This window comes from Carassius auratus, chromosome 31 (assembly GCF_003368295.1).
Source record: "Carassius auratus strain Wakin chromosome 31, ASM336829v1, whole genome shotgun sequence".
Lineage (NCBI taxonomy): Eukaryota > Metazoa > Chordata > Actinopteri > Cypriniformes > Cyprinidae > Carassius > Carassius auratus.
In genome coordinates, this window is record NC_039273.1 from 17,942,868 (window position 1) to 17,970,628 (window position 27,761).

Genomic DNA, 27,761 nt, shown 5'->3' on the forward strand with positions numbered 1-27,761 from the left:
CTGCGAATACCACATCATCACACAATATCAAGATCACAAACTGCTTTAAAGTGTTGTGTTAACCTTTAAACTCATTGGTCAGTCTTTTATTCTCACACTGACCTCCTGCTTGTTATGTTAAAAGGTGTAAAGAAAAAGAATGTACAGGAAGCTCACTCAGGAAACAGGAAAGGTGTTTGCACGCTCCTGCACAATGCAGTTTTTAGTCGCTTGAAGAAGTTGTTGATGAGGTTTATGCTCAGAAGTACTGTCACAGTAATACAGAAAAAAAGCTGGAGCTGCATTGTTATCTTTTAAAAAGGTATGTGCATTTTTAAAGATACCTTTCTGGATTTTCTGAAGAATTTTAGCAAATGAACATATTTTGTTACCTCAGACAAGTTACAGGAACAATAGGTACTGTGATCTTTCACATGTATTATTTATTGACATTTATAGTGTTTGGTTACCCACTGGGAGTGGAACTACTGGGTGAAAAACATAACGTTACAAAATGGAACTTGTCTTCAAGACTATTGCTATCTTACTTTTCTTGAATGTACATTTATTTAAATTATATTTTGGTCTAATCTATTATTATTATTATTATTATTATTATTATTTTGGTACAAAACAGAAATATGATGATATAAAAAATGTCTCTATAGTAAGTAATCTAAACATTGACTAACAAAAGGTTTTTAGTTTTATATTTAAGTAATATTTTGGCTTGTATTTAAGGAAAATATATTTATTGAGCACAGATTTACTTAATCATATTACTTATGATTCCATTCATTTTCTATGTGCAGTCTACTAGATTGTAATTAAGGGCTCAAAAATAATTTTTAATGTTGAAATCATTTGTAGCTCCTACATGCTTTGCATGGGACTCATGGGATTTTTTTATTTTCTTCTTTTCTTCTTTTTTTTGTTAACAACTTGAAATGTTCTTCTGGAAACAATAGTATAAAACAAAAAGTAAGCCCTTCCTCCTTTGACAAAGTGACAAAATGATGTGACATACAGCCAAGTATGGTGACCATACTCAGAATGAAGTCCGAGGCTAAAGTGCCCTTGTGATCTGGTCTGCCCTCGGTCCGTGATTTTAGAAGAGGGAACGAGTGTGCTATATGAAGATTTTTGATCGTGGATAATAAAAATGTCTGCACGATCTGCTTTTGAATAAATAACCTTGTATTGTGCTACTGAGCATATTCTATCGCGCTAGGGAGGGGCTAGCAGGTGCTTCAGCACCCCTATAGCATCCCCCCATAAAAAAATTATAATAGCCTGTTTTGGTTATATTTAATTGCAGGACTCCAAAATGTAACTTTTTTTTCTGCCTATGTGACAACATTTTGTGAGCGGTTTCCCTGGCGTGACTACCGCGTTGTTCAACAGTAGACAGTATGTAAATAGGTATTCAACTATAAGCACTGCCATTTCTGTTGCATATGTGAAACATCAATCGGCAACTCGTTTGAACTGTGCAGCGTTTCGAGCCTGGTTTCACTGCATCAGCACGAGCGCAAAGCTGCAGGCAGCAAAAAAAAGCCTAGTGAACCAAACTGAGAGACCATTTTGATAGTGAATTGGTGAATTTTTGTTAAATGTGAGCCAAAATCATCACAATTAAAAGAATCAAATACTTAAACTCCTTCAGTTTGTGTGCATTGAAGTAATACACAAGTTTAACAATTTGAGTTGAATCACTGAAATAAAGGAACTTTTCCACGACATTCTAATTTATTGAGATGCACCCTGTAATACAGCATGTGGTGTAGTCTATGCCATGGCTCATCTTATTAGTTTTTGTTAATAACATTTTGTAAGCTAGATTGTCATTGTACCTTGTTTTAATGTTGTTGTGGTTTTTTAATGAAAACATAACATTGAATCCATATTTTTTTTTAATCTCAATAAGTGAAAGGTGTATAAATTAAAAGTTCTCTGGTGCTGCCCCTGGCTGAAGTTCTGGCGCAGCGTAATTAATATAATGCGACATACATTAACATCAGTGTTAACTCAGCGATAGAGTTACTCTCATGGTACACTGCACTTATTCACAAAAGTATATATATATTTTTTTTCTTTAAAGCCTTACTGGTTATTTAAATGTTTCATTCATGTCCTGTTCTGACGTGCATTTTTTCTGAGTACACTAAAAGCGTGTGCACGACAAAGCCCTTCAAACTGTGCCTGATTACTGAACTAAGTTATGTTTTGTGTTAATGTTTTTTTGTGGTAATACTGTGTAATGAGTTTGAGTTGTGTCCGCTGTAGCATTCTTTCATCTTTTTTCTTGTTATAGGTCCTGTGAACAAAGACTTAGTTTGTTGTTTTTTGGCTGTCAACAACCCAGCTCAAAACTGATGCTTTTGGTTCATTAATGTGGCACACCTTAAAGTTAAAGTGGTGTCCGCAGCAAACTTGGAAGAGTGTATTTTGGTTATTGGAGAAGTTGTTAGACATAAAATTGTTTCATATTGTTTATTGTAAAATTGTATCATATGTTTTGGGAATGTTCAGTAATCAGTCATTTTTGGACTCAAGTTTGTCAGTGGAATTGATTAACTTTAAGATCATTTCAGATCCTTGCCTGTGCTTTCTTAATGATAAGTCTTCTTTGAACCTTGGCACAATGGACAAAAGGACTCTTTTTCATGTTTCACTGCTGCAAAGAAAACAGCAATCACACATTGGTGGGACGCTAAGGCAGACTTCTCAAGACTGTGGTTATTGAATATTCAACATATAGTTAATATGGAATGCTCTTTAGCTAGATTTAATAAAGCTAAACCAAAACAGTACAGGTCTGGCAAAGAGTTTATTAGGTAGTAAGATGTATCTACTTAGAATCATAAGTACTTGTATCTAGGGTATTACTATGTCATGTAAAGCAGGGATCCTCAAATCTGGACCTTGAGATCCACTTTCCTGCAGAGTTTAGCTCTAACCCTAATCAAACACACCTGAGCATGCTAATCAATGCCAATTAATGTCTTTGGGATCATTAGAGAATCCCAGACAGGTGAGGTTGATCAGGGTTGGAGCTAAACACTGCAGTGCATTGGACCCCAAGGGCAAGATTTGAGGAAGGGGGATGTAAAGTATTAATCTTAGATGTAGGTAGTGCTGACAGAATTTTTTTCTTATATGTATCTCTGTTTTGTTAGGTTCTGGTTTATTTTTATTTGTGTGTGTGTGTGTGTGTGTTCTTTTGAAGAAAAAAAAAATTAAGTACAATTGTGTAACAGGACTAACAGCATTTTTTTGGTAATGAAATTGTCACATTTTGCATTAGATTTATCATGTAATTACTCTGATGTTACACAGCATCTACCAGTAATTTATGCTTCACGTATAAATTGTGGTTGGTGTCCAGAATGTTACGCTTTATAATGTAGACAGTTCCTGAGGAGTTACCATGTAAATTCACCGGAATTACTGTGGTGCACCAAGCCAACTCGAGATCCAACTAGTCCCAATTTACATATCCCTAAACCTACTCATATCCACCCCTTTGATCCCACTTCCACCTCTAAACCTCCCCATCTCCACCCCTGGATCAAATGGTTCATACTGTTGTTACATACTGTTGTTACAAAATGTAGTTATAATTCATAATTCATTCAGAGGGTTTTTACATGTGTGTAGTTAAATAAATATTTCAGCTGTAGATACTATGTACCAATGTGTATTTACACTGTGGTTATACACTACATGCACATGTAGTTACTTTGGAAGTTCACAGGTGCAGGGAGAGGTGCAGTAAGATGTTTAAGTTTGTACTGTATGTATAGGGAGGATACTGTTTCTCTATATTGTTTTTATTATTATTATTATTTTTAAAGATATGTTTATTTTGTATATATATATAAAATTATGAAATATGCAAGCACTAGCACTAAGAACATTCATTCCCTTTGTTAACAGTTAAAAAGAACAGAAAAAATAAAATACACAGACACATTGTGTAACTGTCTCAAATGCTTGTCAAAACATTTGTCATATCAGTGAATAACTGAACGAATGAATTGTACAATGGTAAATAAAGGTATAGAGTTACAATAATTAATGATAATAGTAAATAAAAAACAGCAATGTCCAGAAATGAGGCAAATAAATAAATAAGAGAAAGGAAAAATACACAACAATTAATATACAAACTAAATATGTAAATCATTAAAGTCTAGCAAAGGTAGTGTATCAAAAAAGTGTCCCAAATATAGTCAGAAAACGTTTTCTATAAGATACAAGCTCATTAATCCAGTGTTTTCGGTCTGGGGGATTCTCAGATTTCCAGTTTTTAAGAATATATATATATATATATATATATAATGAATTTGACTTTAATGTACTGGGCTGCTTTATTTATTACTGAGATATTTGTGAATTAGATCAAGTAATACTGAGTGAATATGATTTTTTTTTTTTTTTTTATCATTCTTCACCTTCAAGTATTTTAATAAAGGGGCTCACTATAGCTTTATTGCTCATTCAGCTTCTCAAAACTCCCAAATGCTTGCTCTCCAATATTGCATTCTCATGGATGAGATATGAAAAAGTCCAAAAGTCAACAGTTGAAACAAAATGGCAGAGTATAAAATGAGTTTTTTTGTGTGTGTGTGTGTGCATTTAAATTTTAATTTTTGCATATTTTCTAATATAAGTGCACTGTGCTCACATTTATTTGTGCATTAAACTACAAATAAAAAATATATTTCAGCGTGTGCATTATATTGTGATCTCGTATTGCCACATATATTTTAGTATGCATTTGAGAGACATTCTAGTGTGCTGTGTGTACATGAACAGTTTGCAGTTCGCCTTTTTTGTAATTTCATGATTTGGCTGACGACAGAACTAGGTATGTATGCTCATAGTTTCTTGCGTGGGTTATTTATGATGAAGTGATATAGAGCGTGCATCACATATTTGAGTACTGTTGAAGAGTGTGCGCCATGAACATAGTAAAATGGCTGATGGGACAGGAAAGTATGTTTTACTGAAATATAATGTCTAACAAAATCTCATCAGTTCAGTTGTTCTACTGAAGCTCATTTGGCTGCTGTAGCTTTTACACGCTCATTTGACTCGTGCCTGATTGCTAAGGTGAAGCTGAAGTGTTTAGAGAGAGCTGATGTAGTCATAGAGTAATACGGCAGTTCCGCATATTAATAAATGCATTTCTTGTCAAGAAAAAAAAGGATTAAAAACTACAGTTTTGAGTGTAGTGGCCCCTGGTGATAGGTAATGTGAAGTGAGCTAATATCACCTAATATCCACATTTTAGGATCAGGATCAATATGATTATTTGATATTTCAGAAATTGTTGCAATAACACACTTCCAAAATGTTTCCAAGGCTAGACAACTCCAGAGAATATGAAGAAGAGTCCTAGTAGATATTTAATTATCTTTGACACATAGGAGAAATCTCACCACTATGTAGAGGTATGTCTGATATCGAACAGTCAGTCTTCATATAGGTTTTTTTCATCTATATAAGTGGAATGACGCCAATGATTGATTTTGAATCCAGTGTCTTATTTTCAAGTAGTAAAAAGGTTATGCTTAGGCAAGCCAAATAAACTGACATGACATGTGGCCAAGTATGGTGACTCATACTCGGAATTAGTGCTCTGCATATATCCCATCCAAAATGCACACACACTGTCAGGGACCAGGACCAATCAAGCCCGGTCCCAGCGATCACACTCCCCTAAGTATTAATCACCCTCACCTGTTCACCATCAGCGACGTCATCAAAGCACTATAAATCACTCACTCCAGCCCCAGTTCAATGTCAAGCCTCCAACAGGAACAGACCTCATGCTACAGTCCCCTGCTCGTCCCATGTCTTCCAAGACGTAACGTATACCTACTTTTGAAACACTAACCTTTGTGTAAATTTTCTGCTGCTACGAAAGAGAGAAATCGAAACGACCAAAAAAAAAGAGCCCACCGAGCCTGCCTGGAGTTAAGTTGTTTGGCGCACCTGATGTATTCCAAGTTCTTATGATCGGTCCAGATGATAAAAGGTATCCCCAACCCTTCTAACCAGTGGCACCATTCCTGCCATGCTAATTTGACTGCCAACAACTCCCTGTGACCAATATCGTAATTACGTTCGGCAGTCAATAATCGATGAGAAAAAATGCGCAAGGATGCATCTTATTGTCCGCAACAGTGCACTGGGAAAGAACTGCTCCTACCCCCACCTCTGATGCATCGACCTCCACCACGAACTGATGTGATGGATCAGGGGCTACAGGGATGGGAGCTGAAACAAAGTGACTCTTAAAGGTAGGAAAATGCAGCTGAGGCTAAATGTCATTCTGGTTGAGGTCAAGGCAGTCAGAGAAGTGGCTAGTTGGCTGAAATTGCAGAGATCTCAGAAATCCCAAAAATCTCTGCAGGGCCTTACGAGAGTCTGGGATTGGCCAATCTACCACAGCCTTAACCTTGTCAAGGTCCATGCGCACCCCCTCAGATGAAACGATATACCCCAAGAATGGAACAGACGGTGCAAGTAACCCCTTAACTACTGTTGGGTTAGATCTTATTGGGGACAGTCTCTGAGATAATGTCCAGCCCTCCCACAGTACAGACATAATCCCCTCTCTCTACAATGTTGTCTCTCCTCCTTGTTCTGTCAGGGGATACAGAAAAAGAAGCACAGAAGATACAATTGTAAGTTAAAAGTTTATTAACACAGAAGATTCAGAAAGTTCCAGAGAAGCAAGGTGCTGAGAAGCAGGTGGCTGCAGGGATGCTCCGTGACATAGGGACTACAATGGGCAAATGATAGCAGGAATCACAGAGAATATTGACACAAGGTAACTTCACTGGAACTTCAAGCACTAGGTAACTTCACCGGAACTTCAAGCACTTCTACATCCAGAGCCTACAGCGAGAGAACCCGAACATAACCGTGGAATCGCTTGAAACATCCAGTGCTGACAGCGAGAGAACACAAGCGGAACCCCAGTAGCGCCTGCAACGAACTGACAAACAAGACATGCAAACACACACATTAAATAGAGTGCTTGATGAGTAGCAGCTGTTGCTACTAACACAATCAGCACTCTGACACGGTAATTCCCAGTCATACACACACAACAGGGTGAGTCAGTGAATGATGAATTGTGACAGACACTGGATGAGATGGAGTCACAAATGGAGTGGAGACCTGCATAAGCAAATGTCTTGAAGAGACTGAGCTTCCAGAATTGTCAGAACCAATTAATGAAAGAGTGCTGGATTTTCTAGGCTTATCAGACCATCAAACCCCATCTGCCCAAGATGTTTCATGTGACTAACCTGTCCTGGATGATGACCTTGAAGCCACTGTCATGGTCAGTCAACCCCAAGCATTCCCCAGGACATGCTTAGATTTAGGGGTAAAAGTGTAACCCAGGTTACTAGATAGAAGCAAGATAGAAAAGTAGTATTGGGAATTGTTAGAAATTTTCTGGTTCCACCTAACGGTTCCAGTACCAATTCAGGTTCCATTCTAATCATTTAACAACTATAAAAAAATAATGGTAAGGGAAAATGCACAATAGTCAAATATTCAATGCTCAATACTTTTAATTACTTACTGTCAACTTAATTTAAATGTTGTAAATGTCAAAATGCAACATATATTACAGTATACAAATTGAATTGAATTTAGTGTTGTTGGAAGGTAGTAAGTAATGTCAATTAATGCTAGTCCATCAATCAGCATGTGCTTCAAAGTTTACGTTTTTTACACTATCAATAACATTTTGCTTTTCAAGCAGAAATAAGCTGGTTGTCCAAATAGTCCCTTGAGGGTTAAGACACTAGTTAATTTCCCTAAATTAATTAAATATAAACTGTCTAATTATAACCATGTATACACACACTCCATAAATCCTGTAATGACGACTTGATAGCTAGGACTGTAACAGTAGCTTGTTGGGGACAAGTGACCACTGTGGTGCATCGATAACAATGCAATTGGATGCTGTAAATCTCTTCGATGGGTTTATTGACAGTCAGCAGAGGATTATCAGTATGTGATTATCAGTATGTGTGTGGTTCTACAATAAACAATAAAAGAAAGAAAATATCAGCATACAATTAAACAACAGTGCTGACATGATTCAATTAGCAAAGCTAATAAATTGTAATTACTATACATTTCCCTTTTCAGTAGCTTTAGCTGCTTATACATATCAAATAACCAAATAAAATACCAGGTAACACATTATCTTCTTATTGAATTAAAGAGCAGCCTTCATACTGCTAGTTTTCATTCTATCAACCCAAAAAACATAGTTCTCTACTTCTCAACAATAATTACACTCAAATATTAACTATACAGTGTCAAGTGAGAACATACATAAACACAATATTAATATAAAACTAATATTAATAGGCATTAACAGCGAACTTTGCCAACATACAAAATTTCAACGAAGTATCTCAGAATAGACTCTTAACAACCTGAGGCACCGAAATACACATACCTAAACATTTACACCAGGGTACTCACATGTCTCTGAACGTACACATGCACAGATATCGACACAGACGACAACTATTCACCTCAGTAAAATCTACGATGCAGTAAAATCTGCTGCATTTGACACAGTGGATCATGAAATATTCATTACACGTTTAAGGCAGTGGGTGGGCCTCAGTGGCATAGCACTGGAGTGGTTTAGGTCATACTTAGCGGATCAAACTTTTTGTGTTAGCTTAGGTGACTCTGTATCCTCCTCTGCTCCTCTCTTGTGTGGGGTCCCACAGGGCTCAGTCCTCGGCCCTCTACTTTTATCTCTGTATTTGCTTCCACTTGGTTCCAAACTTAGAAAGTACGGCATTTCATTCCACTGTTATGCAGATGACAGTCAGATTTATGTACCTCTTAAAAAGAAAAATTATAACTCTGTTAGACAACTACTCAATTGTCTCGACGACATAAAGGCCTGGATGGCTCTGAACTTTTTTAAATTTAATGATAAAAAAACAGAAGTGATGGTTTTTGGAGGCACCACTGGGACCCCGCCTGTAGATCTGGGCTCCTTAGCACCCTATATTAAACCTAGTATCACAAACCTAGGAGTTAAAGTGGACCCTGAGCTTAAATTTGACAGTCAGATCAAAGCTGTTGTCAAATCAAGCTTCTTTCATTTAAGACAGCTGGGCAAAATAAAGCCAATTCTGTCAAGACAACATTTTGAAACTGTAATCCATGCCTTTGTAACTACACGGCTAGACTACTGTAATTCCCTATATGTGGGGGTTAGTGGGTCCTCCATCACCCTTCTCCAGATGATACAAACTGCAGCAGCACGTATTTTAACGGGCTCACGTAAACATGAGCACATTTCCCCTATTTTAGCTTCATTATACTGGCTGCCTATTCAATTTAGGATCCATTTTAAAATTCAGTTATTTGCTTTTAAATCACTAAATGGTCTTGCTCCGCCATACCTCTCTGAGCTTCTACACTCTTGTAAACCCGTCCGCTCTCTCAGATCAGATGATCAGCTGCTCCTGACTGTGCCTAAAACTAAGCGTAAGCTCAGAGGGGACCGTGCCTTTGCTGTGTCTGCCCCTAAACTATGGAATGATCTGCCTTTGCATGTTAAGCAGGCCTCTTCTTTATCTGTTTTTAAAACCCTTCTTAAAACCCATCTTTTCTCTTTGGCTTTTGACACCTAGTAAGATGTCGACTTTATTTACTTGATTCAATTTGTTACTTTGAATGCTTTTATTGTGTGTGTAACGACAGGTAAAAGAGGAGGAAGCAATTGCAGGCAATCAGATGATGTTTATTAGAAAGAGAGTCCAGAATGTTGGCAATGGCAAGGAAGGTCTACGGTGGCGTGAGAAGAGCTGGATGGTGAAGTCGATGGTGCAGGTGAAGGAGGTCAATGGATGAAACCAGGAACAGACCGGAACACTGACACGAGGACGACAACACGAACCCAATCCAGCACACGAACACGGAAGACGGTAATCCAACTAGGACACGGAGACATGAGAGAGGATCTGACAACAGAGAGAGAGCGAGGTGAGTATAAGTAGCTGAGGTGTGATGAAGATCAGCTGGAGCGAGACAATCAACACCCAGGTGATGACAATCAACTAAACGAGCACATGGAGACAACGTAAGTACAAAAACAACCACAAAACATGACACGGAGGAAACACTGGATTTCCTACCGTGACAGTACCCTCTCCCCTAGGACGTCACCTGACGTTCCCAGCCTGCTTTACCTGTAGATTGTAATCATCTATAAGGTGGTGATCCAATATGTCCCGAGCAGGAACCCAGCTTCTCTCCTCCGGACCGTAACCCTCCCAATCCACCAAGTACTGAAAACCGCGTCCCCTCCGTCTAGAGTCCAGAATACGATTAACCGAATAGGTGGTTTCCCCATTAACGAGACGAGGCGGGGGGGGGAACCGGGGCAGGCGGATTAAGATGGGAAGAAATCACCGATTTAATTTTGGACACATGGAACACGGGATGAATCCTCCTGTACGCCGGAGGAAGGCTAAGACGCACGGTTACCGGATTAATAATCTTGGTAATAGAAAACGGGCCAATAAATTTGGGAGCAAGTTTGTTAGAAACGGAACGCATAGGAATATTCTGGGTAGAAAGCCACACTCTTTGACCGACGACGTAACGGGGAGGCTTCGACCGGTGGCGATTGGCCTTAGCCTTGGTGCGCGACCTAGCCTGGAGCAGAGCTCTGCGAGCTCTGGTCCAGGTGCGGTGACACCTCTGGACTAGTGCGTGTGCGGAGGGGACCGAAACCTCGGATTCCGTACTGACAAAATTAGGTGGTTGGTACCCTAAACTACACTTAAATGGAGACATGCCCGTAGATGACACTGGCAAAGAATTGTGTGCGTACTCCACAACTGAGAGTTGCTGACACCAGGACGAAGGATTATTGGAAGCCAAACATCGCAAAACCCTCTCGACATCCTGATTGGCTCGTTCGGTTTGACCATTGCTCTGGGGATGGAACCCGGAAGAAAGACTAACAGTCGCTCCTAACAATTTACAAAATTCTCGCCAAAATTTGGACACAAATTGGGGACCCCTGTCAGAAACCACGTCTGTCGGAAGGCCATGTATGCGGAAGACGTGGTCAATGACAGCTACCGCTGTTTCCTTGGCTGAAGGTAATTTGGGCAAGGGAATAAAATGAGTCGCCTTCGAGAACCGGTCCACTACGGTTAAAATCACCGTATTGCCTTTAGAGGGCGGGAGGGCGGTGATAAAATCTAGCGAAATGTGGGACCAGGGTCTTGAAGGGACAGACAGCGGTAAGAGTAACCCATCTGGAGGTCGATTGGAAGTCTTACCAATAGCGCAAACTGAACAAGCCAAGACGAAATCGTGGACGTCACGAGCCATACCAGGCCACCAAAATCGTTGCTTGACTAGAAATCTAGTTCTACTAACCCCTGGGTGACAAGCAACACTGGAACAATGACCCCACTGGAGAACGTCTGACCGTAACCCCTCCGGCACAAACAATCGGTTCGGTGGGCAACGAGCCGGGGGCGTTACCCCTTCTAAGGCAGTCAACACCTTCGATTCGACCTCCCATCTGAGCGCGGAGATAATGATGGTCCCCGGTAAAATGGGCTCGGGAGTAGCAGTGCGATCTGAACGCTCAAAAAGACGGGATAAAGCATCGGGTTTGATGTTTTTGGAACCCGGCCGGTAAGAAAGTGTAAAATCGAAACGACCGAAAAACAATGCCCACCGAGCCTGCCTGGAGTTAAGTCTTTTGGCGGTTCTAATGTATTTGAGATTCTTATGGTCCGTCCATACAATGAAAGGTACACCCGACCCCTCAAGCCAGTGACGCCATTCTTCCAGTGCAAGTTTGACTGCCAACAACTCTCGATTGCCAATGTCATAATTAACTTCTGCAGGAGATAAACGGTGAGAATAATACGCGCATGGATGCACCTTTCCGTCTGAGGATGCGCGTTGGGATAACACTGCTCCTACCCCCACCTCTGACGCGTCGACCTCCACTATGAATTCATGTGAGCGATCAGGGGTGACGAGAATGGGAGCTGAAACAAAGCAGCTTTTCAGTTTGGCAAACGCAGCCTCAGCTGCGTTTGACCACCTGAACGTCAAACTAGGGGAGGTCAAGGCGGTCAGAGGAGCGGCTAGTTGGCTGAAATTGCGAATGAAACGCCGGTAAAAATTGGCGAACCCCAGAAATCTCTGCAGGGCCTTGCGAGACTCTGGGGATGGCCAATTTACCACAGCCTTAACCTTCTCAGGATCCATGCGAACACCCTCAGTCGAAATGATGTGTCCTAGAAAAGAAACAGACTGTGCATGAAAAACGCATTTCTCCGCCTTGACAAACAATCCATTCTCTAGCAACCGCAGAAGCACTCGTCGTACGTGTTGCACGTGTTCCTGGAGAGACGAAGAAAAAATCAATATGTCATCCAGGTAAACATATATGAACAGATCGACCATGTCTCGCAACACGTCATTAACGAGTGCTTGAAAGACTGCCGGCGAGTTGGTTAGCCCGAACGGCATCACGCAGTACTCAAAATGGCCTCTAGGGGTGTTAAAGGCAGTCTTCCACTCATCCCCCTCCCTGATGCGGACCAAATGATAAGCATTACGTAAGTCCAATTTAGTGAAAACGGACGCTCCCTGCAACCTCTCAAAAGCTGAAGACATAAGCGGCAAAGGATAGGTATTCTTTACCGTTATGTTGTTCAGCCCTCGGTAGTCAATGCAAGGTCGCAAGGATCCGTCCTTCTTTCCCACAAAAAAGAACCCCGCCCCCGCTGGAGAAGAAGAAGGGCGGATAAACCCCATTGCTAGAGAACTGGATATATATTTCTCCATGACAACGTAAGTACAAAAACAACCACAAAACATGACACGGAGGAAACACTGGATTTCCTACCGTGACAGTGTGGTTATAAATGCTACATATGTTTATTTTATCTATTTTATTTTTATTTATTTATTTTTTTTTTCTGTACAGCACTTTGGTCAACTTTGGTTGTTGTAAAGTGCTTAACAAATAAAGTTGGTATGGTATGGTATGGTATGGTTTACCAGCCAATCTCACAACCAACTCGGAATGAAACTAAAAACTGTCAGCACTAAAACTGTGTTCTCTCTGTGACCCCGAACGAAGCCGCTGAAGAACTCTCTCACAACAGACACGGAAGAGAAGACAATGCTGAATAAAGTCGTAGTTTTTGCTATTTTTGGACCAAAATTTATTTTCTATGCTTCAAAAATTCTAACTGACCCTCTGATGTCACATGGACTACTTTGATGATGTTTTTCTTACCTTTCTGGATATGGACAGTATACCGTACACACAGTTTCAATGGAGGGACTGAGAGCTCTCAAACTAAATCTAAAATATCTTAAACTGTGATCCGAAGACAAATGGAGGTCTTACTGGTTTGGAACGACATGAGGGTGAGTTATTAATGACATAATTTTCATTTTTGGGTGAACTAACGCTTTAATAATCGAACGCTCACTGGTGGGCAGGGCGAGGCTTCATGAAACACTGAAACAGTCTGAGCAAATGTGACGAGGCATCGAAACAATTCGACAGCCATCATTACCTAGTGGTAATTTTCAAGTATTGCTCTGAAACATTAAAGACTATTAATGTAAATGTTGTGCTCTTCATTTCACCATGTGGGTTGGGGGAGTGGTTAGTGTGTATGACTGGCATGTTGTCAGAACCTGTCAATTTATTTTCGAAAATATGGGGTGAAGCATAATTATAATATACAGTGCCCATAAGGAGACATGGTCAGTTCATTTAGTTTTGTCGTGGCCATGACGTAACTCGTGGGAACGTGATAATATGTCATTTTGTCGAGGTGACGACTTCTTATTTTGAGGGAATAAAATGTTTTTGTGGCATATAGCCACGAGTTTAATGTGTAAACAAACCTACGTGAACATAGCAACCCGGTATTATCAGAGATGGATTCATTAATATTTTATTTGGAATTAAGAAATGCTTAAATTTAGGGCCGGGACTCGATTACAAAAATGTATCTAATTAATTAGAGGCTTTGTAATTAATTAATCGAAATTAATCGCATTTTAATCGCATATAAATATTTGACCTGAGAACAGTGAGAAGTAATTTTTTTCACATGGATTTATAGTATACCATTGAATAATGACTGAATACATAAGCTTAAGCAAAAAAATATTGTTTATTTTTGTTCAACCAAGTCTAGCGCAGACCAGTGCAATTTTTGCCATGAAGTGTAGCAATAGCATATTTAGAAACAATTTAGAAATAGTACATTTCAGAAATTCAGGAAGCTTATCGGTATATATATATATATATATATATATATATATATATATATATATATATATATATATATGTATATATATATATATATATATATATATATATATATTAGGGGTGTAACGGTTCACAAAATTCACGGTTCGGTTCGATACGATACACTGATGTCACGGTTCGGTTCGGTTCGGTTCGGTACGTTTTAGATACAGCAAAATGCAAAAACATCTCAACTTTTCAGAATGCCGCAAGCGCACCGCGGGTCATGTGACAAGAACTAACCAATCAGCTTCATCCTTTCCCGTAACAACGTTGAAAACTCAGCCAAGATGAAGGAACAGCTGATCATAGTTGTATATGGATTGCAATTTTGAAATAAATTTAGTAGCAGAGCTACTGCAAGCGATTTTTAGAGCTGCAAATCCATTTATCCTTCGCTGAAATTTCCGCGTCTCATGGAGAGAGCACGTCATTGTTGCTTAGCAAAGACAGACGCCTCATGAGCGCTTCTGCCCGAGCGCTTTGGAAAGGAGGAGAAAGACGCGCTTAGCGTTTTCCACGCGTTTTTAGGAGCGATATGTGAACGGACCCTAAGGCGCTCGCTCACTCAGCACGCGCTGAAGGCTCATTGCAAAATGTCTAATGCATTTAACAGACCAGAAATATAAGATCCTAAAATAACCAACAGGTCTGGTGTTTGGGTGCACTTTGGATTCCCTGTAAGCTATAATACTGGTGTCTAAATGCTGCAGGCATAGTTTGTTGCGTGCATGTTTCTCCTTTTTTTCGTCTTTTCCCAGATACTGACACAATAAGGTGATGTCGGCGTAAATGAGTTGACATGTTTCAAGTATTCACGCTGGTGTTTTTTTTTTTTTTTAAAGCAATGAAGCAACCGCGCGAAGCCCTCACTATATAGGATTTTAGAAAGAATGCAGAGCACTAGTGTAGTGTGCAAACTTACCACAGTGTGGATTTCAGAAAGTGTGCAAAGACTTCACGTGCACACTTACCATAACATGGATTTACAAATAATGTTCTAAGGAGGGGCTCTCATGTCACTCTGATCGAGCAGCTCATAGATGGAATCATGCATCTCAAACAATATGTTTGAGAGTCATCTTCTTTTTCTAGTCTGTTAAACGCATTGGCCATTTTGCAACGAGCCTTCAGCGCGTACTGAGTGAGCGAGCGCCTGACTGAGTCATAACATAACATAAACATAAGTTGGTGTTTTTTTTCTTCTTCGGGAGTGTCAGGGGCGTTGCCTGTTACGTCGTTTGGGTTATTGGGCTACCTTGTTGAACGCATATCATTATATTTCTCTTTTTTTTTCTTCAAATATAATTAATTAGTCCAACGAACCGTTCGGTATGCATAATGCGTACCGCGTACCGAACCGAAAGCGTCGTACCGAACGGTTCAATACGAATACGCGTATCGTTACACCCCTAATATATATATATATATAACATTGGAAACACTGACTATTAGAAAACATCTCTCTGTTGCTTCAGAGGCCATAACATACTTAGTCCAACTCTCAATAACCTTGGCCAAAACAATAAAGAGTTCAACATAAACTGTTGCACCAACAAAATAATACATAGTTCAACATAAAGTGTAAAGTTCACGCTAGCTGCTATATGTTTTGCGTTGAGGTGATACTTGAGGTGCGATCATGTGCTGCGTTGATAAGCGAACGCTAGTTGGTGCTTCAGTATAATCGGTCCGCCGAAACGCATCCAGTGAGAAACGTTCCGCGGAGCAAAAATAAGTTATTAAAAATGCGGGAATTTTTTTTCTGCAATTAATTAATCTTAGTTAACGCGTTATTTTTTGTGTAATTAATTAATCTCAATTAACGCGTTAAAGTCCCGGCCCTACTTAAATTTATTAAATTATACTTACCATGGGCCTTGGTTACTGGGCTGTATTTCGTGTGATAAACTTCATTTGAATGCTGACTATCATAAATAATTGTTACATAAAGTGCATCATTTAAAAACATTTATCCATCCTACAGTCTTGTAAGTCCATAGACTAATCGTCTTTTTACCGTAATATTTGTATATGAAAGTGATGTAACATACAGTCAAGTATCATGACCCATACTCAGAATTAATGCTCTGCATTTAACCCATCCAAAGTGCGCACACACACAGACACAGACAAACACCCAGAGCAGTGGGCAGCCATTTATGCTGCAATGGGGAGCAGTTGGGGGTTCGGTCCCTTGCTCAAGGGTATCTCAGTCATGGAATTGCCTACCCAAGGCTCTCAAACTCACAACCTTACGGTAAATAAGGTTGGGAGTTTGACAACCTTAGTAACTCTGCGTTCACACCGCTGTTGTCAAGAGCTTCAAAAATTGCTCTGGCCGCCCTGCTTACAATGCTCCAGAAAGATTCGTGAGCACTCTGATGTAGATCGAATGCTTATCTTGTATTTAAAGTGGCCGCAAAGCAAACAAGTTTGATGATCTTGTGCAGACCAATCGCATTGAGGGTACCGTTATAGGTTAACTTCATTAAATATTGTTGTGGATGAAGTATTAAGATCCTTTAGCTAATAATGATGTATAAAGCACTGTAAAAATACTCTGATGCAAGTAAAAGTCCTGCATTGGAAATGTTACTTAAGTAAATATAAATATATAAACAAATATAAACATTACTTAATGCAAGTGTGATCAGGGAAATTTGTTTATAAGAAAACTGGGATGACAGTACTATTATTATATCATTAGATTCATATAACGTTACTGCACATCAGCTGCTCAACAGTGTGATTAAGATCAATGCTGCTGTCAGAAATTTAATGGGGGAAAGTATAAACTTTAAAGGACCAAATAAGGCCAAGGAAGGAACATGAGGAGCAAAACGCAAAACATGGACCAGAGTCTGACAGTAGGATGGATAAAAACGTTTTCTTGTAGGCCTATTTTATATTATGCATTTTATGTAACATTTATTCATGATAATTTTAATTTTAATACAAACTATCGCACCTAATATAGCATGGTAGGCAAGGCCTATGGTTAATATAATAATTTAATAATTAAATATTTTCTATAATAAATAATATAATAATTAATTAATTCAAAATAAAATAATAATTAATAAATCTCTGATAATGTGACGTAACATCTCTCTGAAAGCTGAATTAACTCTTTGTGAATGTTATTTTGGTCATGAAAAAATTAACATCAATAAAAGACATTAAGTAACATATAATTTGTGCAACATGAGCAACAGAAACAATTTTTAATACAGCACCATCTTTACAAGAATAAAGTTCAACATAATCATATACTAATAAACGTGACTCAATACAACAGAATGGTTAGACTAAAAAAGCTTTTACCATTCTAAAAACACAGATTTGTGGCCATTATTGGAGCTAAAAATGTTTGAATCCCCCGAAACATGTGATCGTTGTCATGCGGTGAATCTGGCTAATCGTGAAACAGCTGTGTTGCCATCAGTGCTCCTGCAGTCACTAGCTGTGTCCAAAAGTTAAAGGGTTAGTTCACCCAAAAATGAAAATGACGTCATTAATGACCCTCATGTCGTTCCAAGCCCGTAAGACCTATGTTCATCTTCGGAACACAGTTTAAGATATTTTAGATTTAGTCCGAGAGCTTTCTATCCCTCCATTGAAAATGTATGTACGGTATACTGTCCATGTCCAGAAAGGTCATAAAAACATAATCAAAGTAGTCCATGTGATATTAGAGGGTCAGATAGAATTTGTTGAAGCATGGAAAATAAATTTTGGCCCAAAAATAACAAAAATGATGACTTTATTCAGCATTGTCTTCTCTTCCGGGTGTGTTGTGAGCTTGTTCACAACACTGCAGTGACACTGCTGACATATGACGCAGCTGACGTGTTATCTTTGTTTTTGATCACACCAGAAAACACTCCAGCAGTGTCATACCTCAGCAGCATTGTGAACGCACTCACAACAGAACCAGAAGAGAAGACAATGATGAATAAAGTCGTAATTTTTGTTATTTAACTCTCATGAAATCCAAAATGAGCCTGGCATGAAATTTCAAAAAGTCTCACTTTCAACATTTTATATTTTATCTATATTCTATTGTGAATAAAAAATAAGTTTGAGATTTGTAAATAATTCCATTCCTATTTTACTCACAATCTGTACAGTGTCCCAACTTTTTTTGGAATCGGGTCTGTATATTGAAAATAGCAGACAGATCCTTGTGGCACTCCATATTTTACTGGTGATAAATGAGATGACTCCCCGTTTAGATAAACAATGTTGTAGCGATCGGACAGGTGGGATCTAAACCATCTTAGAGCCTGCCCTTGAATACCTGTATAGTTTTGTAATCAATCTATGAGTATGTAATGATCTATGGTGTCAAATGCAGCACTAAGATCAAGTAAAACTAGCAATGAGATTCCGACTTGGTCTGACAGAAGAAGCAAGTCATTTGTAATTTTTAACAAGTGTTAATATCTAGAATACCTATAATATTTAGATGATTTAGGTTTCTGGTTATTTGTTAATTTAGCCGCTGTGCTAAATAAAAACCTTGGATTGTTTTGGTTATTTTCCATGAGTTTGTGGATATGCTCAACCCTGGCAGTTTTTAGAGCCTCTCTATAGCTGGACAAACTGTTTTTCAATGCATTTCTGGTTTACCTAATTAATGCAGCCTAACAATCCTTTAATGGGTTTAAATTATATAAATGCGATAGTGATGTATCTGTATGCCAGGTTAAAGAGATGGGTCTTTAATCTAGACAGAGTATGTCTGCTTCCCGAACAACGCTTGGTAGAGAAATAGGAAAAGGACTGCCACCCACAGTTGATTTTGATATTCTAGTTATTATCAAATGGCCAGAGTTATGAGATTGTAGTGGACAACTATTGAGGGGCTAAACCATTCGGGGCTTTACAAGTTATTAACAAGATGTTAAAATGTATTCAGTGTGTTCAGTTGGGAGCCAGTGTAGTTGAGAGAACCAGGCTAATGTGGTTGTACTTCCTGGTTCTAGTAAGTTTTAAAACCAGTTCTCTTCCTTCTGCGTTTTGGACCAGTTGGAGCATTACAATAATTTAACCTTGAGGTCTTGATTGTGTGAATTAACATTTCTGCATTTGATATGGAGAACAAAGGTCTTAATTTAGATATATTTTTAAGATGGAATTATTTTTTTTTTTTTGCTAGAAACATAATTTTCAAAGGAACAACTGCTATCAAATAACACACCTAGGTCCCTAACTGCTAATGAAGAATTAACAGAGTAAACATTGAGTGTCAGACAGTGTTTAAGGTTAGTACATGCAGAAGTTGTTGGTCTAATAATTGATATCTTTGTTTATTCTGAATTTAATACTAGGAAGCTACTATTTTTATATATATATATATATATATATATATATATATATATATATATATATATATATATATATATTTATATTTACTATGCATTCCATTAGTTTTGCGAATTAGTATGTTTTATCAGGTCGCAAAGAAATATAAATAATATAAAATAAAACCAAACACTTTATTGAAACTATTCGACAACACACAACTAATCTAACACACACACACTCTCACACACACACACACACACACACACACACACACACACACACACACACACACACACACACACACACACACACACACACACAAACACATTCATACAGCAATGAGGAAAGGAGTGATGTTACAGAGGTTGACTGGATTTCTGAATAACCAAAATTCAACACTATTTCCTGACTTTGCTGCAGCCTGGAATTGAACTGATGGTTTTGTCTGGGCAGAGGAGAACTGGCCCCTGGTGTCTCCCAAGGTTTTTTTCTCCATTCTGTCACCGATGGCAGTTTTGGTTCCTTGCCGCCGTCTCCTCTGACTTGCTTAGTTGGAGTCACTTCATCTACTGCGATATCATTGACTTGATTGCAAATAAATGCACAGGCACTATTTCAACTGAACAGAGATGACATCACTGAATTCAATGATGAACTGCCTTTAACTGTCATTTTGCATTATTGACCCACTGTTTTCCTAATGAATGTTGTTCAGTTGCTTTGACGCAATGTATTTTGTTTAAAGTGATACATAAATAAAGGTGACTTGACTTGACTAACCACAACCTGAGAGAAATTGTAATAATAGCAATTCAACCAGGGTTAATTTGCTTAATAAGATTTAAACCAGTTCAGCATGTGTTAAGAGGTTGTGGTACTTGATTCTGATTCTGACTCTGAAGGGGAATATTTGCCTTTTGGAAATGACGATCGGTCACTATCGGTCTAATAGTCACACTTCTCCCTGTACATCTTTGCAGCACAATGGTGCTGCCGTGCAAGGTGAGAGTGTTCACGAAGCACAAACAAATGATCATTTCGACCATTTGCCAAACGTACTGTAGTGTCCATAGGAGAGCTGTTGCTCTCTGATGATCAGCCAGATTGCGTCACTTGTTCTTATATAAAATCGCCAAAGCGATTGAGTGCACGCACTGAGATGAGAGAGGTATGTATCAACTCGTCTTAGTTAAGGGGAAAACATAGTTTAATATGAAAACACGGTGGAGTATCCCTTTAAAAAAAATAAAAAAAAACCTGTTGCCTAAAGGGTTAATACACTGAAACAAACTAATCACAGGTGCAGACAATAATCAAACCATTGTGTAACTGAGGTAACAAACAAGTGGCAAGAAAATAAGAACAAAAGAAACTAGTTCAAACAAGGAGAACTGGAACAAAACCAAAACAGAACATGTGACAGAAACCCCCCTTCTGAAAGGTGCATCCTCACACCATTAGCCGTGTTTCCACTGTCGAACTTAAACCGGGATGCTAGTGCATGCCAGGGCCAGTTGTGTTTCCACTGTCACTTCCAGGGCTTGATCGTGCCTCGTCGGGGCTTTCTCGTGGCCAATGGCCAGGGTTTTTTGGCCCGACGAAAACCTTGGGCCAAAGTAGAGAGTCTGCGCTGCGGATTATTACAAAAAGCAGCAATAACACCAGCATTAAAGTTTTTTTAATAAATTTAGCTCAAAAAGTACTTTCAGTCAGCAACATGTGTTTGAAATAATCCGATGTGGATTATAATCATACAAGGCAGAAATACAGTATTTATAACATTACCACAGTAAACATAGTAAATATGACGGCTTGAAGAAATCAGACATCAGCTTCTCTATCACAATAGTGTATTCATTTAGTAACTTATATTATCTGTCATAACTCTCGTTTTGAGAGTTTAGCTCCACGTTTCCTATCATAAAAATATAATAATGTTTTTTTTTTTTTTTTTTTCAGGAGCTTTAAAAATTTAGAGATTATCCTTAATTCTAAATGTGACGTATAGCCTATTGTGGCTACAAATAAACAGAAATGGACTCGACTGAATAAGGAGGCTATTTTTATAAGCATTTAAAATAAATAAATAAAATACAAATAAATGTATTTCTGTGTGATTTAATTATGAGTCCGGATAAATTAATTCACTATGATCAATGTATCACTTATTCTATAGTAAAACATCAATGCTTTTGAATTTGAATATTTAACAAAGCATACAAACACATGGCCACTTTTATCATGTTCGTTTTTTGATCGTGCTAGTTCCAGTGACTTATTTCTTAGTTTTCTGATAACTTTTCTTTGTTGTTGAAATGAAGGGGTTTCATGAGTGACGTTGTTCCGGAGAGGCGTGTAAAGGGCGTGTTTTAGTGAAGCACAGTGGAGCTTCAGGCCCTGACTGTGGAAACCCTGCGCTATTCTGGCCTCGGTGCTACTGGCTCGGGGCTATGAGCCCCACCCTGCCCCGCCCGTTTTAAGCCCTGGCTCGCACTGGCCCGACAATGGAAATGCAGCTATTGAAAAGCTTAAGCCCAACAGAGGAGGGGGGATTAGGTGGGGGACACAGAGCCAGAGCACAGATAAAGGTGGGAGATGCCAGAGCAGAAGCAGGAGAAGCCAGTGTGGAAATTACAGCAGGAGAAGCCAACGTGGAAACCCCAACACAAGGACCAAGATACAGGCCCACAGCAGAGTCGAGGGAGGGAGGAGCTGTGGTGGAGCCTTGCAGGCTTATCCAGGGAGACCTTGGACTGAGATGGATCCAAAGAAGGTGGAGACCCAGGCGAGGCTGAATAGATTGAGACCCAGGATGACAAAAGAAGCCTGGAGGGCCAAGAGGATAATTGGGGCCCTGAAGGCCAAGGTCAGAGGGCAGGAGAAGCATAAATGAACCAGAGAGATGGAAGGATGTGTGGAAGACAGTGATGGAGGCAGGTCAATTACTGACCTAGGTAGAGCCAGAGGAATGAGGAGTGGAGTCTGAGGACTGACGGAGCCAAGAAGGAGGTGAAGGGATGGAAAAGCCGAGCTGGAGTCCAGGGCTTGGAGGATTGAGGTGGAGCCATGGGATTGACACCCCAGGATGGAGATGGAGATGGACTTGAAGATCTGAGGCTCATCCACATTGCAAAGTGGAGAACATAGAGGAAGAGCAGGGGAGCAAGAGGGAACCATCGGAAGCCAAAAGACTTGGTGGTTTTAAAAGAGGAGGCAAGAGAGGGAGGCTGGGCAGAAAAATCAGTGATGACAGAGACTTGGTCATGGGCGGAACCAGTGGAGACACAGGATATTCAGGGCTGGATGGACCTGTGGGGAGACAGGAGATACAGGGCTGAATGGAAAAAGTGAAGACACAGGAAATTCAGGGCAGAGCAGCAACACAGTTTCTAGGAGTGTTAGTACTGTGAGAAACAGACTTGGTGCAAGAAAACGAAAGACAGAAAACTCTCAATTAATCAGAAAACAATTAATTAGCACTGCATCGTCAGCCGTTGCTTAAGTGGGTTATGCTTGATGACATCCCCTCATACTCCAACTGGCACAACTGATGTTGCTGGCTCACACACCTGGTCAGATGTAGTTGGCTTGGGCTCCAGGGTGATCTGTGGACTAATCACCATGAAAAATGACAAAAGACTACAAACCTGGCAACCAGGAATCATAAACATAAAAGTCCAACACAAGACAACAGAAGGGGTATATAACAGCATCTCACAAGCACCATTATACAAAGTATAATGGCAATGCTAGTAAAATGGCAATGGCTACCAGAAGTAGTTTTTAATAGTTGTGATAAATTGCATGAAAGTTTTTTTTCTTCATAGGTGTTACTATGGTTATGAATTCAGTGGCTCTAAAATTTTATGTTCAACATGTGTTGATGGCAATGCAATGAAAGATTAATGTGTGAGTGCCTGAGAGATGATAAATTATTGTCTGTTGCTTGTATCTATATGGAACCATATTTTTGAAAAGCTCAATATTCTGTCACAGAAATTTTGGACATACAATGTGACTGTATAGACAGAAACACATTCAGTTTAATCTTTTCATCTTTACGGGAAAGCACTGCTTAAAAACAAACACAGGAAGCAGAAAGACACAAACCATTTTTTCGGCTACTGTCCAGCTTTCCTGAGCATTGTCCAGATTTGACCTTTGTGGTCAATACACGCTTCCTCATACACTCCCAGAATCTGTTGATTAAGAAAATCTTTGAGTAACTGATGAAGAGTCTATAATGGCATGTTAAACCTTAAACAAAACAAAAAACTACAAAACAACTAAATTCTGACTAACTTAAACATTTTATTAATATTTCAGTAGTTTTATAGTTTCTGTAGCGGCCACCTCCTAAAACATTTAAACCCACCTATATTGTAACATGAAACCGAGTTTTCTTTGAAGTTCAGGTGCAGAAGGAGTTGCTTTCTCATATCCAGTGTATGAAAGAGGACATTGTGGTTAAAGTTCAACTTCAAGAAGAATAATAATAAAAAAAAAAAGATTTAAAGAAGACTATTGTTTTCAAATGATCCACATTAAACAAACATTGTCACATTACACAAATGTCTTCTATGGAAGCATATGGGTAGCAAAGTTCTTTTTTAAATGTAATATGCAAAATGGCAGTTTGTGAAATGGCAATGTATTTCGATATCTAAATGTAAATTTTTTCCATACATATGTGCAAAATTTAGTGCAAAATGAAAATGCTATTATATAATTTACAGTAGTCATTTCCTACACTAGTTTTAATATGTACATTTAAATCATATTTTAATGCTTTTTAAGTTTTTATACATTTAAATAAAATTGAACCCAAATTGATTGGATGTTTAACATGTCCAAGAAAAACTGTAGCAAAATATAGTTTCAATTACATTTTTCCTAAACACTTGGGATAGCATTTTCTTGTTATACAGCATGATAATTGTAGCAAAATTCAATTAGAATTAGAATTAGCCTAAGGTGCAGCAAAAGGGTAGCAAAAATGGTGATTTAACTGTCTTTTATTTTTCTTAAATGCATTGACACGTACACTTATGAAGTTTCAATTGCATTTTCATTAAATACTCCGCAATAATGTCGTTTAAGTCAATGTGGATTTGAAAATGAATTCCGAGCCGATCATACCCACAACCTGTTAATCATTACATCAAGGCGATGCTTGGTGTCACGGGAGGAGCACAAGACAGACAGAGGGGGCGTGGCGTCAGGCCTCGGAGAGGCATTTTATTAACAGAAATCATAAAATAACACAGGGAATAAAAGTGGCCAAAGGGGAAAAGTGGCCAAAATAACAGGGAATCTGGTGTCCTCGTCGTGCTGCGGGGTTTGTGTAGGTCGGGCAGTGTTCATCGAGGAAGGGTCCAGGCAAGGGGCGGAGTACGGCGACCGCACGCGCTCCCCTCCTCGGTCCGGGGCGCGAGGGGCGGCGGCTTCTCCTAGCGGCCGCGTCTCTCTCGTTGGCCGCAGCGCTGATAGGGGATGGACGGCCCGGCATCCTGGCCCGTCGGCCGTGTATACGGGTGCGGTTCCCATCCGGCAGCTCCGTCTTGGTGGCGCGGGAGTCCCTCAACACACCCTTCCTGGACCCACGAGGACACCAGTGTGCATGCACGGGGGAAGAGACCGGTCTCCCGAGGAGAGGCGCGTTGGGCTTTTAAACAGCGGCGGGGATGAGGCTCCATTCACATCAGGTGTGCCCCATCACACGCCGCCAGCCCTGACTCGTCCAGCGCCCCTCCTCTCACACACCCACTCCAGTCGGGAGCCTGGTGAAGGGCGGCGATTTAGGACGGGGTGCCGGTGACAATCAGGGAGGAGGCAGCTGACTCGTCACATTCCCCCTCCCAAGCGACATCCCCGTCCCCAGGGCGCCACCCACACGGGAGTGCTATCATCCTCAACCAGACTCCAAACGGTCGGAGTGGGAGGGGATTCTTCTCCGGGAGGACCTCCCTCTCGCAGCGCGCCGGAACAGGGACAGAGAAACCGGGTTTTAGTGACAGCCTCAACCAACCACAGGGCAAAATGACGATAACAGAAGTCACTTACCCTTTTGTGGCTGGGAGGCTGTCCCCGGTTTTCCTCCGTCCCAGTCCGGGTTCTCACGAACATTTGCAAACGAGAGGGAGTGACGTCACCAGATGTTTCCCAACTGCGCTGTCTAGGCTCCGTCTTGCCCGCATTCTCCACCACTGTCACGGGGTGAAGAAACACTCGACAAGAGGTGCGTGAATTAAATGCCCCGGAGGGTGGGTTTATTGATAAGTGAAGGGTGCCTGGTGAAGTGTCCTGATCCGCTTTCTGCTGGTTGGTGCTTCCCGTGTGCTCTCCGTGCTCTTCGGTGCCAATCAAGGTGAAAGTGGGTGTCCTGACGTGCTCCAAAGTGTGTGGGCTGTCGGTCACTCGCTGCTTTCTGTGAAAGGGAGAGAGAGGGATTAGACCAGCAGTGCATTCGGTTCAAGAACGTCTTCTGATTGTAACAAGTGCTCCTTTTGTATGTGCTGGCTGATGGGGAGCAGCTGTGACCGATCAGCCGGTGACGAGGACGTGCAGGTGTTTTGCTTTGGTTTCCAGGGCGACGCTGATTCCTCTGGGAGTGCTCGTCACATTCCCCCCCCCCCCCTAAGCGTAGTTCTGGTCCTGCGAAGACATGTAGCAAGTAGGGGTGAAATTAGGGGAGGGTGGGGAATGACCCCTGACAGACCTGCATAAGCTGTCCAGATCCAGGAGAGGCCATCGGCGTTCGCGTTGGCGGCCCCAGCTCGATGGCGGACTTCGAAGTGGAAGTCCTGGAGCGCTAGGAACCAGCGAGTCACCCTGGCGTTGGTGTCCTTGGCGCGGGCCATCCACTGTAGGGGCGCGTGGTCGGTTACCAGGGTGAACTTGCGGCCCAGGAGGTAGTTCCCTGAGCTCCAGGACTGCCCACCTGATGGCCAGGGCTTCCTTCTCCACGGCGGCGTACTTCCTCTCGGCGGGGGACAGCTTCCTGCTGATGTAGATGATCGGATGCTCCTCACCTTCCTGGATTTGGGAGAGGACCGCTCCTAGTCCTGTGTCGGAAGCATCCGTCTGCAGCAGGAAGGGGCAGCTAAAGTCCAGGGCGCAGAGTACTGGCGAGGACGTGAGTGCTGCTTTCACCTGGGAGAAGGCTTCTTCCGCCGACGGGGTCCAGCATACTTTCTCCGGCTGCCCCTTCCTGGTCAGGTCTGTCAGGGGGGGCGGCTAAAGAGGAGAAGTTGGGGATAAAACAACGGTAATACCCCGCCAACCCCAAGAAGGCTCGTACCTGGGTCTTTGTCTCGGGTCTTGGTGCGGCGTGGATGGCCTCAACTTTCTTGTCTTGCGGCCGGATGAGTCCTCGGCCGATTTGGTAACCCAGGTACTTGGCCTCAGAGAGGGCTAGGTGGCATTTGCGGGGGTTGGCGGTAAGTCCAGCCCGCCGGAGCTCCGAAAGCACCCTCCGCAGACGATCCAGATGTTCGTCCCACGCCTTGGAGTGGGCCACGACGTCATCCAGGTAGGCGGCCGCGTAAGCTTGGTGAGGCCGCAGGAGGATGTCCATCATCCGCTGGAACGTCGCGGGGGCCCCATGTAGGCCGAAGGGAAGGGTCCGGTACTGCCAGTGGCCACTGGGGGTGGAGAAGGCGGTTTTCGGCTTGGCAGCCTCGGAGAGCGGTACCTGCCAATAGCCCTTGGTGAGGTCTAGGGTGCTGATATACTGGGCCCTTCCTAGCCGGTCCAGCAGTTCGTCCACCCGAGGCATGGGGTACCTGTCGAATTCGGAGACTTCATTCAGGCGGCGGAAGTCGTTACAAAAGCGGAGGGTGCCATCCGGCTTTGGGACCATCACAATGGGGCTGGACCACGGACTCCGGGATGGCTCTATTACCCCCAACTTTAGCATCTGTTGGACCTCTTCCTCAATAGCCTGCTGACGAGCCTCCGGGACTCGGTAGGGCCGTTGCCTAACAATGACTCCTGGGGGCGTCTGGATATGATGTTGAATCACGTTGGTCTGCCCGGGCTGAGAGGAGAACACATCCTGGAACTGACTGACCAGGTGCTGCAG

General features: G+C 41.1%; 1 protein-coding gene across 1 annotated transcript in view; it reads left to right on the plus strand.

Annotated features, from left to right (window-relative positions):
- Positions 1–217: 217 nt before the first annotated feature.
- The window catches only part of LOC113050717 (uncharacterized), a 65,573-nt gene continuing 38,029 nt past the window's right edge, over positions 218–27,761 (plus strand). The window contains exon 1 of the mRNA XM_026213969.1: positions 218–301. The gene's annotated coding sequence lies outside the window, so the exon portion shown is untranslated. The remainder of the gene's footprint in view (positions 302–27,761) is intronic.